The sequence below is a fragment of the Corythoichthys intestinalis genome, chromosome 4 (assembly GCF_030265065.1).
Source record: "Corythoichthys intestinalis isolate RoL2023-P3 chromosome 4, ASM3026506v1, whole genome shotgun sequence".
Lineage (NCBI taxonomy): Eukaryota > Metazoa > Chordata > Actinopteri > Syngnathiformes > Syngnathidae > Corythoichthys > Corythoichthys intestinalis.
Window position 1 is genome coordinate 14,372,589 of NC_080398.1, and position 19,010 is coordinate 14,391,598.

A 19,010-nucleotide genomic window follows, 5' to 3' on the forward strand; every position below is an offset into this window, starting at 1 on the left:
CTAAGTTTTCCTTTTTCTTCAGTAATAACATTTAATGAAGTATATAACGGATAATGAATGTATGGATGGTTTGCTTTTTTTGTTCTCTTTGTATGGTGTACTAAGATGCCAAAAGATGTGTCCAAAGATCTGGCTATTACGAAAGTCATAATTGGTATCAAGGAACTATATTGAAGTGATACATCTCGATTTAGAGGCTACATTACAATCATTGGAAGTCGGCGAAGGTTGCTACTAGGTGCTGCAGAGTTTAAGCTTGGCAGTAAATCCTTTCATGAAGTGTACCAGAAATACAGGTAGTCTCCGGGTTACGACGGACCCGACTTAAGCGATTTCGACTTTAGGACGCCTGAGTTTAATGTTTTTTTAAATTTTTTAAAAAAATGTTGACTTTTGTTTTGTGATGCATGCTTTTATTTTGGTGCAGGAAGCGTAGAATAAGAAGCGAGCACATGTACAGACGCGCACACACAGATTGCCGAGTGACAGAGGTGACAGCCTGCGCGCACATTTGTTGTTTGTGAAGCATCCAGAGGCGACGGCTGTATTTAACCCCTTTTGTACTGTTTAGTATGCGTTTTTAATTGTGGTCGAATACTCGGAGCGAGTTCATGTGATTGTTTTTAAAGATCCGCGGATGCTAACTGACACACGCTAATCGTTTTTTATGCTGTATAAGCAGCTACTTGTAAACGCAAATTTGAATAGCTGTTTTTGAAGATGAGACTGATTTAATTTCATTTTATTCTAGTGTCATTCTGCAAGTGTTGATGTCATGAGCAGCTGAATAAAGTCAGCAAACCACACGGATGTCTGACATCGTCATTTCGGCGCTTAGCTCACTGTGTCGCTAGGACTTGGCTCCAACGTCTTGGCGAGGATGGTACAATGACGAATAATACATGTTTTTGGATAGTTTTTTTTTTCACTTAGAAAGTGTTTTGAGGTGTTTAAAGGGTTAATTTCAATTTACGCTGAAATCCGGGTTACATCACCAGCACAGGAACGTAACTTGTTCGTAAACCGGGGACTACCTGTATTCAGTTGACAGCTTTGAAGCCCAGTCACACACCCTCAGGCTACATGACTACGGTAGGGTCTCTATTTTCTGGTGTTAGGGCATGAGAGTTTTGCACTTCGGAGGATGTAAGCTAAATTGCAGCTTGCTTCAAACATGACGTACAGTGTAAATGTTCAATGCTGTTCGAGATTATAAATAACGTTGTTCTGAAGTCTCAATCTACATACATCTCCAAGTGGCTCCTCAATCTTTGCTTTATTCCACTCTGCCTCTTATGACATCTCCTGCTGCTTTGCCCTCTTCATTCTTCCCTCCTGCCTCAACCCTTCCCTCATATGTGGCTCTGTGAGATCTCATGCTGGTCCTCTGTGACGGCACGAATCAACACCAGCAGCAAGTCTAGGCACAGCCTGTGTCCTCCCTCAGCAAGGCCACACAGATTGACGGGTTGTGCCGCCAGATGCGTTACGCCTCACTGCATTTTGTGTTTGTCTGAGCGTATGTGTTCATCATTTGCAGGATGGAGGATTGGATGACGGAATAGACAGCGGGAGAGCAGCTATAGAAGCAGGCAGAATCAGCTTTGCTTTGGTGGAGTTTACATAATTAATGTTTTGTAAATGGAACTGTGTCCACACAAAGTATCAAGCCTAATCCTAAATACAAATATTGGTCACAGGAAAATTTTCACCTGCCAAAAAACAAGTTAAGTGTTCTCATACATGTATTTGCTTAGTAAAGGTTAATTGAATTTTTATATTTTTGTCTAAGTATTTGGATTATTGGACCGTCAACTGCCTTGGTAAAATGCACTCAATAAAATCATAATATTATCAACATATTCTTCAAAATGAGGGCTATTGAGGATTTTGAGTTATACCTTACAAATTCATATGTGTTTTAAGAAATCTTTCTAGAAAAGTTTCAAGAATGAGACAGCAGTTGATGGTCTTAAACTGGTGCATTAACACAAGTATAACTTTTGTTGGAATTTTGGAACTCAAGTGTTTTAAATTTTTGGGGGAGTAGTTGATGAAATTGTCATAATGACACAACTTTTACTTGTAAGATTTTGACATTCTTACAAAGTTACAAAGCATTTGTAAGTAAAATATTCATGGATCTTTCATAAGTGAATTGCTGGTTTTATGCTGATTTACGTACTCTCACTGTGTCCCGCAGTGTAGGGTTTAGAGGATGCAGTATATTAGACTAAAATATTCCATTACCCTAAAATATGCTGTGAACTACAGTAAATTGGTGTTGTAACACTTGTCACAGGAGCTTGTTGTAGTCCTCCAAATGAGGCTTACACTTTTCATACTGATACAGAGTGAAACAACTGTGGTCTTCCTCAGGATGTGTAGAGCCCTCTGAAAATCTCCCTTCCATCAGTGCTTCTTCTGCACTAAAACGTGACATTCATCACACACCCCACCCTAGTCAGCATAGAACAAATTGTATGAATGTGCATAAAACGGTCTTGTAGAAAGACATGCAGTGTGTAAACATGAAATAAAATGAGGAGAGATAAGTTCTCCCGGCTCTAGAGTAAATATTTTCAATCTGAAATAAACCTATGAATATGTATATATTTTTAATTGCTGTATATTTACACACTCATGCATTGACAGGCAAGGACAAACACTAATTAAATGAAAAGACCTGTAAGATTGCTGTGAAACACACTGAATTATAAAGGTACTTCATTGTTTTATGAACGTTCTTTTTGTATTTTAGGGTTTGTTTACGGAATAAACGGGCGGGGTGAAAACAAACAAGCAAGCAAACAAACAATTCAGGCAGCAAAATGCGACGGCAAAATGTTAATTTTTATTCGGAACCATTTACCACCGATTCTTTTTGAACCCGTACCAAATTGATACCGGGTTTCGATACCCAACCTTACTCTGTAACAAGACTTTTGCGATATGTGCAGCAATGGAAGTGTGACTGTGTGGTGAGTTATTATGGTTATTATTATAATTACAAGTAGGGCTGCAGCTATCGATTATTTTAGTAGTCGATTAATCCATCAACTAGTTAGTTAGAATAATCGAGTAATCGGATTAGGAACATTTAATGCGTTGAAGAATCAAATTTAGGAAATGTAAAACCGGCTTGCTAAGATTGCACTTTCAAAGGAGTATTAAATGCAATTACAAAATAAAATTTCCGAGTGTTTCTTCAAACTATGCAGCATTGCTCTTTCATTTAAAAATACATTCAAATACCTGAGCTTAACCTCAAATGGTGTTAAAAATAAATAAATAAATAAATACATGAGGATCTAAGTACAACTAAAGAATTGGCTAACTTGCATAGCAAAAGTCAGCTAGCTTAAATGCTATTAAATGCTCTTTAAAAAAATTTTTTTTTTAAATGCTTTGAAAAAATTGTTCAAACACATATTCCCCCGAAAAACAGCTAAATGTACCTATAAACCAAATTATGAATGTATTAAAAAAACAAAAATAACTTACCTTATGTTAGTTTTAACTGGGAGCAGCTGGATTCAGCCATGTTCAATGAGTAAGGTCATTTTCTCTGTTGCCACGAGAGGGCAGTGTATCCACCCAAATCCATAAAACTAAATGCAAACACTTTCTTAACCAACCATTACAACGCCGCTCTAATTAAACGAATACTCGAAGCAGCAAAATTTGATTCGAAGCTTTTTTCTAATCGAATTACTCGAGTTAATCGATTAATCATTGCAGCACTTTTTACAAGGTGAAGGCCTGTTAAGCTGCCACTCGTATTGTTGGATATTGCATATTGTATATCTTTTTGGGCTATTCATCCATTATTTGACGAATCACAATTCAATTTGGTAGGTATATTCTAGTTAAGTATTTGCAGCGATCCGAGCATTAATTTTTTTCCCTTCTGTATCAGGGCTGATTAAATAAATGTGAAATTGTCGTTAATTTGCCATTAGAGACAGTGGTGAGGGTTGTGTGTAACTCTAATTGTTTTTGGGTGTGGAAGATATTTTTATATTTGCAGACAATTATCTGAATCGTTCTTATGCCAGTCAGTCAAAATGTCTTAATTTATCCTTCGTTCAGTATATTCAACCAATGCAGCTGCTATAGTTATTTATTTGATACATAAGGCATAAAGTAAATTAATAGTAAATCCACATCAATTGCAAATTTATACAGCACATACACAACATGAAGAGCAGTGAAATTCTTGCCTAATTAGCTCACCTGGTTAGTTACAACCATACGTGCAACTGCACTCGCACCCACACATGCACACAGGTGAAGTATTGTCGTCTTACTCAGTAGACTTGATGACATGGCTATAATTCAGCCTCAGAGCACCATAAGTCATTTTCATAATGCCAGCATGTGAGTGCGATGCAGTAGTTAATGTTACTGAATCACTTTGATGAATAACAGCAGAACAAAAATGGCTCTAATGTGATCTTGGTTCATTGTCGCCCGGGTGTGATAAGCCTCCAGCAAACATTATGCAGGCGAGGCTCGGTTTTCAGCCAGCACAATCGGCAATTATGTGTTGCCAGTGTAATATTAAAAAAGTTATATTCTATGCTCATCATGTCTTCGTTACAAATTAGTGTAATGTGCTGTTATTCATTTCCATAAATGATTTGAATGTGAGAGCCTATCTTCTGAAGCATTTAGCGGAATGTATGAAAAGTTATCTGCTGCCATTAGAATCAGTCTTTTTATATAGTGTTATTCTCTTCCACTGCCCAAAAAAATCAGTGCTTCTCTGGATGTTAACATGCTCATATTTCTCAACAAGAACCAGTTAGCAACTGTAACTGATTTGATTATTCAAAAATCTCTCCATCAACTAAATTAACATCATCAACACATGGAAATCGGTGAACGCTTATTTCATTTCTTATTTATTCTTTTAATTTATATTTTACACATGTCTAATTTAATGCATTTGTTAAATCAGACAGAACACAGCTCACTACTGTATATCATCCCTACTCTGCCTCCGTTCGCCACTATAAGTTAAGGTGAGAATTAAAATGCTTTTTTACTAATGATTGATTTTTGTTATTATCATTGTTATAATTATTACGATTTGTACAGTGGTACCTCGACATACGATCACTTCGACACAATCTTTTCGACATCCGACGTAAAATTTGACTCGTCATTTATTTCTACATCCGACGAAATGCTGGAAATACGACGATTTATGACAGCTTCGCAATTTCATTGTTTTCCTGCAAGACGCACACATGGCGGATTTTCTTGTGAGATAAATCAACATGGGTTCCAAGAATGTTAAAGCAGGTGGTGGAAAAAAAAAAGAAAAAAGGTGAGGCTTACCAATGGAAAAATATGAGCGTGGGGTGCGCGTCCGTGAACCTGATTGACAATACTCCTACGACCTCCGTTTGCCTGTCTTTAAAAGTAAAGGTGACAACCATCGCCAAAGAGATCCGCCAGCTTTGTCAGGTTTTTAATCATTTATTTCAGAACTTGCAGAAAAAACACGCCAACAGCCCGCAACAGTAGGACGTTAAAAGTGAAAGGAATATTATCTTAACTGCACTCTCTCACTCTGCCATCAACACCGCGGTGCGTTCAGGTACACCACACAAAATACGACTGCCACATTAGAACCCGATTTGTTACATTATTACAGGTATTATTATTATTACTATTATTATATATTATTCCGATTTGTATGCATAATGTATTAGTTTTTTGCTCTTTGTAATCGCTATTTCCAATTGTAAAAGCAGTATTTATTAAGGATTTAGTGTAGGTTTTCGGGCTGTGGAACGAATTAATGGAATTTATAATGTATTCTTATGGGAAAATCCTGATCGACATAGAACCATTTCGACACACAAACAAGGTCCTGGAATGAATTAACTTCGTATGTAGAAGTACCACTGTATTTATAACTTATTTGTTTTTCCTATGTGTAATTGCTATTTGTAGTTGTACCTGCGGAATTTATTAAGTATTTAGCATAGATCTTTGGGCTGTGGAACTAATTAATCAAATTATACTGTATTCTTATGGGAAAATCCTGCTCGACATGCGACCATTTCGAGTGACAAACCTAGGTCCTGGAACGAATTAAATACTATGGATATACATTTAAAAAAAATCTGTATAACTCATGGCCTTAACCCTTTATTGCCAAATGTATCACATTCGATACACCTAAAATTTCATGATTTTGAGACTAATTCAGAATCTTGACATTTCTTTTTGGAAAAAAAAGATGGATGCAAGTCAACACATGCATTTGCAGGTTCCATGAGAAAAAGAAACAGGATTTAGCAAGGGTTATAGATATTAGAGCTCTTATTACACATATTCATATTGACTTTTCTTTTTAGAAATTTGAAAAAAAGGTTTCATTAAGACCTTACTTTTCAAATTTTGTGATTCTCTGACAATTGCTTCATATTGCAGGCATTAAAGGGTCAAATATTTTTTGTATAATTGCACCTAAGCAGTGTTGTTTTTGGCAGCCCTTTTAATTTTTGTCTTAGTCTTTTGGATGGTAATACTTAAACACATTTTGAGATGACTAAAATCTGACTATCTTCATCTAGTTTTTGTTGACGAAAACTTGAGACTAATTTCGTCCAGTTTTAGTCGACGTTTACTAAAAATGTTTTCGTTTGTAAAATAACAAAAAAAAATTACTCCAAAGATAAAAACGTAGTTTTCCAACTATTTCAAATGAACATTGAAAGACAAGCACATATTGTAGCGTCTAAAAGGACAATTTGAACTTGATGATAATACACACACAGCAGGAAAACAGTACCAGTAACATTTTTCAATTAATTATACCCACCTTTACACCACAAACTGTATCAAAAAAAAAAAAAAAGTCTGAGAGTTTTAGAGGACGTTCGCTAATGCAAATACTAACGCTACGAGTTACATTTTGTGTAGATTATCACTGAGCACAGACCTTTAAAGTCTAAAGCAACATACCATATTCTCTCTTGCCAAGATAAGAAAACAAATCTTACCGTGTGTGCAAACCTGGAGACTGGAGAGGACACTGGTTTGCCTGGCAAGGCCAGACTGTTGTCCTGGTATTGTTTAAACACTGGGAGAACAGTGTGGGACCCAGCTCCTCATTGGCCTCTCGAGCCCAAACGAAAGTAACCGTGCAATCGGATTCATTTACGTATTTGCGTGACGTGTTCTTAACGACCAACGTCACTCTTGCGCATCAGAAGTCGTCTCCAGAAGAACACAGATGGCGAACGGGAGAGCCAATCTGCAGTAAATTCAGTTTTAAATGACCAAAAACACATCGAGTCGCTAAAACCAACAGTCTGTCTCGCGCTAGCCATGTTGAATAAACTTCTCCGTTCCCCGCTCTCCTCGTATGTTTATTTCCTTGCGCTAGAGTTTCTTGTCGCTTTACTAACGTCACGTCCGCCCGTCGCTGATTGGTCCACTCTGCTGTCTGTTTTGCTGTGACTTGCTCCGCCCTGGAAATTTGATCTGCGGAACGGTCGCCAGAGTCTATCGCTGGAACAGCGGTGAGTCTGGATTTCCAGGCAAGACACTGGTTAGTCGGGGTGTGGGGTGGGGGGTGCAGCATGTCGCATTAGTGACGCAACCAGACACTGCTACGATGCAGGCTCACTACACATAAAATGTTGCATATTGTTAACATGTGACAGAAACTATTGCACATATTTGTCTCGTTCTTGTTAACTGGCATTAGGCACGCTATGTTTTAGTCTTCCAAAACACGTTTTTATCTCGTCATCGTCATGAAAAAAGTGTTCGTTGACAAAATATTTTAGGTGTCGTCGTCGTTAACGAAAACAACACTGCACCAAAGGCTGCTTTAACAGCAAACCATCACGTACCTGTAATAACTTGCCTTAATTATACCGTAATTTCCCGAATATAAGGCGCACCCGTGTATAATGCGCACCCCAAATTTACTTGTAAAATTTGGGGGAAATTATTGTACCCGTTTATAACGCGCACCCTAATTTTAGCACCAATAAATAGAAGAATACAAGAAAACAGAGCTCGTGTACAGATACAGAGATGTAATTTTACTGACTGGTGAAACACAGCACAAGCATAGCACATTGGTAGTTCAAAACATTACCGTAAACTGACAATATTTACGGTAATAATATGATTTGACAACTTCTCCAACTTACCAGAATCTAGGAGAAAACAAAACGGATGCGACTTTTCTTTTAAAGGCTGCTGTATAACTTGCTCGTTTCCTCATGATGAATAAATGTTTCTTCCATGGATTGATACGGTAAAACTACTGAACTATTGTTATTTGGGTTTGAGTTTCCTGAGGGACCGATATAGTTTACGGACACAGGAAGTGTGTGTCCTTACATTTGTTATGCTCCAAATTGTGGAGCTGCAATAAACGTCGACTCAAATGAGTTCAAGAAACTAAATTCTGTGCTTTATGAAGAGTGAAAAAAGCAGAATTTAACACAGACGAAATCATTCGGCCGATTAGTGTGAAGTATTACCGAAACAAAATGGTGACGTCACGTACCGTAATGGTCGGCAACGGGTCGCCGCATACGTTTCTTCAACACAACGTGGCCGTGTCAATGAAAAAAAATCGGTTTATATATATATATATATGTAATACATATATATTTCTGTCTCCATCCATGTACCCGTTTATAATGCGCACCATGAGTTTACAAGTTGATTTTGGGGAAAAAAAGTGCGCGTTATTTTCGGGAAATTACGGTAGTAATAATACATTTGATTTCAAAGCACCTTTCAGAGAACTTAAGGACACTGCACAAGAAATTAAAAACAGAAAATTTGAAAAGCACAATAAAGTAACGAAACCAAAAAAAAAAAAAAAGTTGCTAAGATGGATTGGATATTTTGATAATATTTTGAATTTTGAATAACGAGCAGAGCGGATAAATACTCTTGAAGGTGGTAAGGTGGGCAGGGTGGACGGAAGTTGTAGCAAAGAGCAAAGTAGTTGAAATGGAGTGTATATGTGTAAGAGGTCAAATAGGTATGATGAAAACAGCCTGTCAAGAACATTGAATATGATGAGGAGAAATTTGTAGTTCATTTTTTGTTTTTAGGAAACCGATAAATGATGAGGGTGATGAGGCATGCTGCATAGTTTTGGAGCAGCTGCAGTTTCTTATCAACCTGGGAGGTGACTAGGCTGCAGACAAGTGTGTCAGGGTGAGAGAACGGCGGAGATGAGCAATATTGAGTCAGTGCCTACTAGTAGGACTTCTGTTTTAGAGCAATTAAGTTGTCGGAAACATTAGGAGAGCCAAGATTTAATTTCTTGTAAGCAGAGGGTGAAGGAGAATGGTGGAAGAGGGGATGTTGGTTTTGAAGAAATATAGAGCAGAGTGTCATCAGCATGGCAGTGAAAAAAGAATTTGTGTTTACGGAAAATGGAACCGAGGGGGGAGACTATAAATGATTAAGGGGACTGGCCCCAGGACCTAGCCCTGGGGCAGAACAGCAGAGACAAGGAGGTATTTGAATTGGTGCGGACTGAATTTAACAAATTTTGTGCGGCCAGGAAAATAAAAGGTGAACCATGTGTGAGGTCTATGGGTGATACCAATGGAAAAAAAGTCAAGAAAAATGCTATGAGTGATGGGTTTCAAATGGAGCTGTGAGAAGAAGGTGAATGGACAGAAAACCGGTGTTGGAAGCTCCAAGAAGTGATACTTTTGTAGAGCTGTTTCAATGCCGAGAAGGGGACAGAAACCGTCTTGAAACTACTCCTAGATATTGTTTGAAAATTTTGAAAATGAAGGATAAAAATGGAGCAGATATAAAAACATACAGAATATATACATACACATACAGAAAGCCCGCAAACACTTTGCTGAAGACATGTCAACAAAGCACATGGATTACTGGAACCATATCCAATGGTCTGATGTGTGCTTTCTTGTGTACCGTCTTCAGAAGAGGCTTCCTCCTGGGGTGACAGCCATGCACACCAATTTGATGTAGAGTGCGGCGTATGGTCTGAGCACTAACAGGCTGACCCCCCACCTCTTCAGTTTCTGCACTAATGCTGACTACACTCCTGTAACAAGTCACATGACATTTTGGAGGGAAAATGACAAGCAGTACTCAATTTGGACATTTAGGGATGTACTGTACGTATTTACTAACGGGTCTACTCACTTTTGTTGCCAGGGGTTTAGATATTAATGACTATATTTTGAGTTATTTTGAGGGGAAAATGAATTAAATCTATTATTTTAGCTGCACACTGACTACTTTTCGTTGTGTCAAAGTGTCATTTTGTCAGTGTTGTCCCATGAAAAGATATACCTAAATATCTGCAGAAACGCGAGGGGTGTACTCACTTTTGTGATACACTGTAGGTCAATTTTCCAATTGAGGTATTCTCTTGAGCATGTGGTGTTTCCCCTATGGTATAAATCTGTGCAAGCAGATAAAATTTGGCTCAAATAGTCTGGTGTGAACATTGATTTCCCATTTTGTAGAACAATGTAGTGTCTCTAATTCTATTAGAGGTGGTTAGGATTTCCCCATTGCTCTCATCTCCCCTTACAGAATACACACCAGACAGAATTATTCCAATGATTTCATGTTGTCACATGCTTTGTGTCAATTACATCGTCGTCATAATTAGCTGGAGGCTAGAAAAGATGATGTGATCAATACTTGGACCGGTGCTAAATTCCCCCACGTGTCCTCTCCTCCTCTCGACCTTGCTTTAACTTGCCGTGTGTTACTTCACACCGTCGCTGTGAGAAGTCAATAACACATTTGTTAGAAGCTAGATCAGACCACCCCTTCTGGGCTTATCATTGGCTTATTAGTATACGTTTGTCCTATATTAATCAGTCCAGCTTTCTGCATGACCCTTAATGCTACCCTTTCTGAGGGGAAAAAATGTCGCTGTCTGTCGTGCTGGCATCGCATAACATATCATAATAGCTCAACAACTGGCAGCAAATTTGTCCTGCTGAGGTTTTGTCCTTAATTGCGTCGGGATGTGCGATGACCCAGTTTGAAGTTAGCGATAACTGACTTCAAAGACTGTGTTTGGCCATGGAAATATGCAACCGATGATACATTAATAAAACCGGGAGGTCCCATGCTAATGACTTAACTGAGTAAATAATTGTACAAAACTGTTTGCCATCAGTTATTCTTTTATATTTCAGTTCTTATTTGTCGAAGGGAGCTGTTACTCCCAAATAAAGCTTTGTCAACCCTAAACATTATTTGAAGAAATCAACATAATCTGTCAATTTCGTGGCATAGATTTTTGGTAATTAAGTAAAATGAAGTGCACTATTGCTGCAGTCAGTTCAAAGATTTACTTTCTGAAGAACAAAATTGCCTCCTGGCATTTATTGGTAATATTAAGCTAAATGGCAATCTATAATTATTATTTTATTTCGTAAATTGGTGCTCTCATATATAATTTATGGATTACTGATTTGATTTCATTCTTTTAATACGTTATTGCTGTTTGCCGCCAGATTATGAAAATGAACATAAATAATGTTTTGACTCTTTGTTCCTTTGCCTTAGATTTATGATGTAATGTACTGGCAAGTTATTCCATAAGACCTGCTTCTGATAATAAGTCACAAAAACCCACCACCTCCAAATGTAAACTCGTTGCAAATTTTCCCCTTTTTGTTTTATTTTCATTTCTGGTATATCCATTCACATTAATTTTCAATATTTTTGAAAACCTGAATAAAATGGATATATAGAGATCCCTCATTACTTCGAGCTCCAAACTTTGGGCCTTTAGTCAATCGTGGATTTTTTTTTCAATTAAAAAATGAATGAATAACTGCAGTAATTGATAGAGTTGTCCCGATCCGATCACGTAGTCCCTCACTTTCGCTCATGCAGTTTTTCTTGGTCATGCAGTGTGTTAAAGTTAACAATAATTGACAGATGTTAAGGTTTGGTCTTGTCAGAGACGCTTGGAAGCCGAAACTTCAAAGTGCCACATGTGTCAATCATTGCTTAACTTGTTAAACAGCTGCTGTGGCAACTCATTGTGTGTAAGTGAGCAGCTTGAGCGGCTTTGAGTGGACTCACTCAATTAAGCATTTACTAAAGACGAGCATTTTTCTACTTTATTCTTATCTAAAAATAATTCGGTGGGATAGTAACAAGTTTAAAACATCATATTTATTAAAACCATCTATTAAAAAAAAAAAATACATAGAAAACACTCAGGTGTATATGGAAAACACTCAGGTGACTTGAAGTTCCACTCTGAGACCCGCAATTTGGCCAAATTTCAAAGTTGTCCTATATGCATGTGTGATACATCATTGGAAAGCTTAAAATATGTATTTTTTGGGGGAAGAAAGATTCTGAACAGGAAGGCATTTTTTGACACCTTAAAAGTAGGCCAAATCAGGTGAGTGAAAATTCGACATTTTTGAGACCTTTGAACGTTTCTCATTTAAGAAAAAGGTTTTGGACACCAATCCTGGTCCATAATAAATAACGAACACGCGATGCAGAATTCACTGACAACAAAGAGTGGTCAACATTTTCTTTTTCAAATATTTACCCTTAACGTTTTTTCCAATTTTTCTTTGTTTTGATCGATTATTTAGTATAAAAAATATCGGGGAAAATGCGACAGTTAAAAAAAAAAAAAAAAAAAATACAATTAAGCGATAGCTATGAGGTAGATATCCGTGACCTATTCTAGTCTGGGGGCATAATGCGCTATGAAATTGCTATGGCAGCATATAGACATATTGTTCTATTAAACGCAACAGTTCTTTCGGCTTAAAATACAGCAGTTCATTTTAAAGAGGGGTGCAAGAGCAGAAACTGCTTTTTCAGCCTTGTCTGTGTTTTCCGTCAACAGCTCTTTTGGCTTAAGATACAGCAGTTTATTTTAAAGAGGGGTGCAAGAGCAAAAACTGTTTTTTCAGCCTTGTCTATGTTTCCCGCCATACATTAAAGTTTTTTTTTTTTAAATTATACTTTGGGAAAAAAGTAAGAGAACATGTCTTATATGTTGTATCTTTCCAATGCTAAATCTGAATAAATACGGTTTTTCCACTTATTGATGCCAGTTCTGGTCCCCATTCACCGCAAAAAACGAGGGATCACTGTGTTGGAAACCCAACCTGTGATAATAATTTAATATTATTGTTGTTAAATGCTCTCAGTTTTAAAATATCTGTCCGAAACTCAAAGAGCCACTCTGAAAGCAGTTTCAATGTAAGCCACCAAAATAATCACTGCTATTTAGAAGCACTGGAATGCGTTTGACTGTGTGCTCAAACCTGATGGGCCCATTAAGGCCGAAAATGGCCGCGTGTCATTATCTTTTATCCTAAGCGATTCTTTGAGACATAAATGTACATCTGTACATTATTTCTTCTCTCCAAATGAGATGGAGAGATGTGTTTCATGTCGCTAAAGGCAGCATACTCTCCCATTGCAAAAAGGATGATGTTTTTATTCATAAGCACAACTAAGTCAATGCTTAGTGTTGAAATAATTTTTCCCAGACTGTAATTTTCATGGCTGGATGGGAAAAATGTAGCAATTTTTACTGCTGAGTGTCGAAAGCACCCTTTGCAGTTATCTGAGATGTCAATAGTGCTGTCGGACTGTGATGGATTCAGGTCTCAGGTGATTGCAGCTGCAGTGGCTCCATGTTGTAAACAGGAGACAAGGGATTACTTGCTGTCTATCTGTGGCAGGCAGGCAACCTGTCGGCAGGAGTGTCACTTTCAAGGACCCGCTCCGCCCAGGAATCTCCTTCTGAGCCTGGGAACAATTTTAATCACCTTTGATAATGGCTTTAGCAAGCACGGGGCGGGGACATACAAACCAATCAAGGGAGGAACATGTCCTCGCTTCGCTAACTTTTAACTTTGCAATGAAACTCCTAAGAGGTCATGTTCAAACACCTCGGTGAGGCAGAAAACAAAAGATCCACAAAACAGGGTTGTGCTATATTGTGCTGGATCTTGGCTTGAACATGAATATGACTGTGTTTGCCTAATGTCATTCTCCAGTGGTCTCCTTCAATAAGATGAAAAGGGTCTGATTTGGTTTTTGTGTGCAAAAATGGATGCAATCTCAATTATGCATGCAAACAGAAATGGAAGCTGACCTGAACAGGATATGCAGAAATATCATGCTGGTTATTTTGCACATTGTTGGAGGGCTTTATGCAATTTAAGTACTTTAGCACTTGTAATGTGATTGCTCAAACTCAAGTCAAATTCCGCTGATTGATATTGAGTCTTAAACATGCCTCAAACCAGATGAAAAGATTTTCAAGTCGTGTTATTTTGAAGTCATGTTAAATGTTTTTGAAATGACAATGACAATTAGCTGTTCAACAATGCAATTTTGGAACTTCAGAATGATCCAAGGGTTGGCTTTAGAGGCAGACACAAGAAGGATTCATGCCAATCTGACAACCTCATTTTATACGTTGTTAATAGAGCATCGCGAATAATGTTGCGCGTATTGCCGTTTATCCATGCAAACATCCATTTTCTTGTCATTACATGTCATTTGGGGTGAGAAGTTTGAAGTATGCAGTGCAACAAAATATGATTAATATACGACATATGGACGTATGGGTTGGATTGCATGTATGGGTTTCACAGCACACTGTGACGAAATGGTTGGCCAAAAATATGGGCCCCTTGGCATTATTTTGCTTAGGGCCCCCAAATAGTCTGGGCCGGCCCTGACTGGCGCTATATGTGCTGGTATGAGATTCTGAACGTATGACAACGTTAAGCCAAAATATCACGGTTGCAATTACAGCTCTAAAATGTGTTTCTTTGAGATATATGGGTTAAAAAAAAACATTGAACAGAATTTTTATTTTTCAAAACATATTAGAAAAATGTAACATAAATATAATGTTACGTTTAAAAAATATTCTTCATAAAATCATAAAAAATATAGTCCTTTAGGTGAGCCTAAACCCACAGCCACAGCTCAACATTATTACCAACAGAACAAAAATAATTATTTCCAAATAAAAACCACGTGGGCATGACTCGTATCATGTTTACATTATACTCACTCACTCACTCACTCACTCACTTGCACAGACAGTTGCCAGAGAGAAAAACATACCACATGTATTACTATCACTAGACACACTAAACACGCTCGAGTTAACTCTCGTAGCTGGTGGGAAACGTTCATGACAGCGTTTACTAACGTTTAATTTTGCATAAATGCGAAATCATATTGGAAGTATTGCCTCCTTGGCAGGCACTATCCGCAAACATGTTTTACATATCGATTGGAACTTTTCTGTCGCCGAAGTATTCCCACACCAGCGATTTAGTTTTCTTCGATGGGGGGAAATATTCAGGAGTTTCACCTCTGACTCAGCTGACTCACTGACACTGAGCGCAACAACCGGTAGGGGAAGGTTGAGCCTTGCAGCTGCAAGCGAGGGATTTCTCCATACATTTTTGGGACATAAAAATAGGTAATACCTTAGGGACAGTATGATGGAAAGTATTTGCGGTTTTGAAACCTTGACGTTTTCATACTGCGGTATACCTTGAAACCGGTAATCGGCACATGTCTAATTGGCGCACTGTGAGAATTGTTTTTTGGGCTCACTGAGTAAAGTTTTAAATAGAGCTCGACCGATACCGATTATTAGTGGTTAGAGGGGCTGATAACCGATTTTTGGAGCCAATATTCTTTTGCAATAAAAATGTAAAAATTGGCAATTCAAACACTGAACTTTATTGAAATGCCTAAAGCATGTTTATTGGCTCACACACATAGAAAATAAACGCTCCAGAAGTACCTGAATTTCCTTGACTCAAAAACTTCTCTTATTTAAAGTTGAATAAAAGGTTAACTAAATAGCACTCTGAAATTCTTCCACAGAAAATACAGAAAAAATACAGGTAGTCCTCAGGCTCAGCAGCACATCTTGTAAAGTTAAATAAAAACTTGGATAAAAGCTCCCTGATTTGTTTTCACAATAAATGCAATAAAATTTAATAAAACTTAAATACTTTAACTTTGTTTTAACTTCAAACAAAAACAAAAAGTGCAGGAGTTTTCAGGCTCTTGTAGCTCTAGTATACAAAATTACCACTTAATACTACTATATAATACTAGTGCAGAAGACACTAGGCAGGAGAGAGGCGCAGCTACATCTTAGCCGAAATAATCCAGTTTTAAATTGATTTTTTTTCCATATTTGGTGGCGTGGTCAGTGGTAGAGTAGTCGTTTCTCAACCTCGAGGTTGTGTGTTCGATTCTCCGCCTCGTCTAAGTATCTTTGAGCAAGATACTTAACCCCACGTTGCTCCTGGTGCTGCGTCACCAGTAGGTGGATGGGGATGTAGTGTGAAGCACTTTGAGGGCCTTGCAGGTGGAAAGACGCTATACAAGTGTATCTCCATAACTCCATATTGGCTGATACCGATATACAGGTAGTCCATGGGTTACGATGGACCAGACGATTTCGACCACGATGCCTGCGAGTAGTAGTAGTAGTAGTAGTAGTAGTAAGTTGACTATTGTTTTGTGATGCAAGCTTTTATTTTGGCGCAGGACGCGTAGAGCAGGTTGTATGCGAGACCATTTATACACCTGCCTACCCCACACACGGCGGTGACGGCACACATGAGGAAGCAGCCGAGTGCAGAGGTGACAGCCTGCACGCATATTTATTGATTGTGAAGCATCCAGAGGCGATGGCTGACCCCTTTTGTATTTTTTATCGTGCGTTTTCAATTTTGGTCAAATACTTGGTGCGAGTTTATGTGATTGTTTTTGATTATATGCGGATGCTAACTGATACATGCTAATCGTTTGTTATTGCTGCATAAGCAGTTACATGTAAACACAAATTTGAATTGCTGTTTTTGAAGATGATACTGATTTAATTCAATTTTATTTTAGTTTTATTCTGCAAGTGTTGATGTTATGAGCAGCTGAATAAAGTCAGCAAACCACATGGATGTCTGACATCGTCGTTCCGGAGCTTGGATCACTGTCTAGCGAGGACAGTACAATGATGTATTATCCATGTTTTTGGATTTGTTTATTTATTTATTCATCTTTTTAATTTAGAGGGTGTTTTTAGTTATTTAAAGGGTTAATTACGGCTTACTTGGAAATCCGGGTTACATCGCCAGTGCAGCACTATCTGGGGACTATCTGTACATCAAATTTCCAAATATCGGCGCCAATAATCACTCCGGCCAATAATCAGTCTAGCTGTAGTTTTAAATGCAGTGTTACACAGGATGGGCATATATGGCCCCTTTAAATCCAAATACAACACACTCAAGGTGAGTTAAATCAAACAAAACATGATTTTACCCAAATTTTCCCTGTGATCAATGCTCAAAGAATTAGGAAATATAACCCTTAGTTTGATCACAATCATAGAAAAACGCAAATGTACATGAATTTTTCTAGTGTCAGACTGTCATAAAAGTTTTTAATAGTGATAGTTATGTTTTCAGTAAATAATTCCGCAATTTATTAATCAGCCCTGAAGAGGGAAAAAAAAAAAAAAACGGGCTCGGACGATCGATAGATATTGGCTCGTGCTACAAAGCTACCAAGCTTCAAGACGACGACTTCAAAGTTAGTCTTCACAAGAACAATAACAACCTGACATGCCTTCATCCTGTAAGAAAGAAAAAAACGCTGAGAGAACTGAGCACAAGATGTCCTTTGAAATCACCACAACTTCATGTGACTTAAAAGATAGGTGCCTTAAGGCGCAGAAGTGCACATCCGTGTGGGCATGGATAGGGGCCCAATGACTATGGGAGTTTACAAAGCCTAGAATTTGGTGTTATGCCCATGCTTAAGATACAAGTGTATTGAGTTTTTCGAGAGGTCTTACGGATGATTAAAAGAAGATGGAAGGCAAAGACTCAAAACTTGGAGTCCTGCCTCCAAAGTGGAAGGATTCGATTGTGGGGGCTTGCTCTGCATCCATATCAATGGAACGCTCCCGCACAGATAACATCAGCACTCACACACGTCACATTGGGCGTGCTCAGCGGTGCTACTAAACATTAAAAACAGCAAATGGCGGAACGTCAGCATTAATTTACTGTTTTAATAATACAGTGGTACCTCTACATACGATCACTTCGACACACAATCTTTTCGACATCCGACGTAAAATTTGAGCCGCCATTTGTTTCTACATCCGACGAGTTGCTCGAAATACGACGATTTACGGCAGCGTCGTGATTGAATTGGTTTCGCTGAATACCGCAGCACGGCGGGTTTTCTTTAAAAAAAAAAAATCAACATGGGTCCCAAGGTCGTTGGTAAAAGTGAGGGGAAAAGGAAAAAGGAGATGCTTACAATTGAAATTAAGAAAGAGATGATTGAAAAATATGAGCAGGGTGCACGCGTTAGCGAGTTGGCTCGACAATATGGCTGGAATATGTCAACAATTTCGACGGTCATCAAGCAGGCGGAAGCTATAAAGAAGGTAAACGCCTCCAAAGGGACTACTATCCTGTCGAAACGTCGTGGCGTTATTTTGGAGGAGATGGAACGCCTTTTACTCATTTGGATTAAGGATAAAGAGATCGCTGGTGATTCAGTCACTGAAGCAATAATCTGTCAGAAAGCGTGCGCTGTTTATAATGACTTAAAGACCGCACCTGAAGGGAACGCGGAAGTGGAGAGCCATCTCGCCGCCGAGGAAGAATTCAAGGCTTCTCACGGTTGGTTCGAAAAGTTCAAGAAACGGACCGGTATTCATTCTATTGTTCGTCACGGGGAGGCTGCAAGTTGTGACGCCGAGACTGCCAAGGAATTTGTTCAGCATTTTGAAAACATCGTGGAGGAAGGAGGCTACGTGGAGCTGTCTCGGCCGCCTCCGTTCGCCATGCACCCTAAGTTAAGGTGACAATAAAAGAAACCTTTTTTTTTTTTTTTTTTTTAAATGTTTTTTAAACTAATTTTCGTTTTACATGTGTCTAATGTGTTTGTTAAAG

At 38.3% G+C, this 19,010-nt stretch overlaps 1 protein-coding gene and 1 long non-coding RNA gene across 5 annotated transcripts in view; both read left to right on the forward strand.

Moving 5' to 3' along the window:
* Positions 1 to 19,010, forward strand: part of ptprub (protein tyrosine phosphatase receptor type Ub) — a 382,270-nt gene that overhangs the window by 40,613 nt on the left and 322,647 nt on the right. The gene's annotated exons all lie outside the window — the stretch shown is intronic.
* The window catches only part of LOC130914398 (uncharacterized), a 49,566-nt gene that overhangs the window by 22,344 nt on the left and 8,212 nt on the right, over positions 1 to 19,010 (forward strand). Inside the window, exon 1 of the long non-coding RNA XR_009062906.1 lies at positions 1 to 18,918. This exon is cut by the window's left edge and continues 22,344 nt beyond it. This is a non-coding gene — a long non-coding RNA (uncharacterized LOC130914398). The remainder of the gene's footprint in view (positions 18,919 to 19,010) is intronic.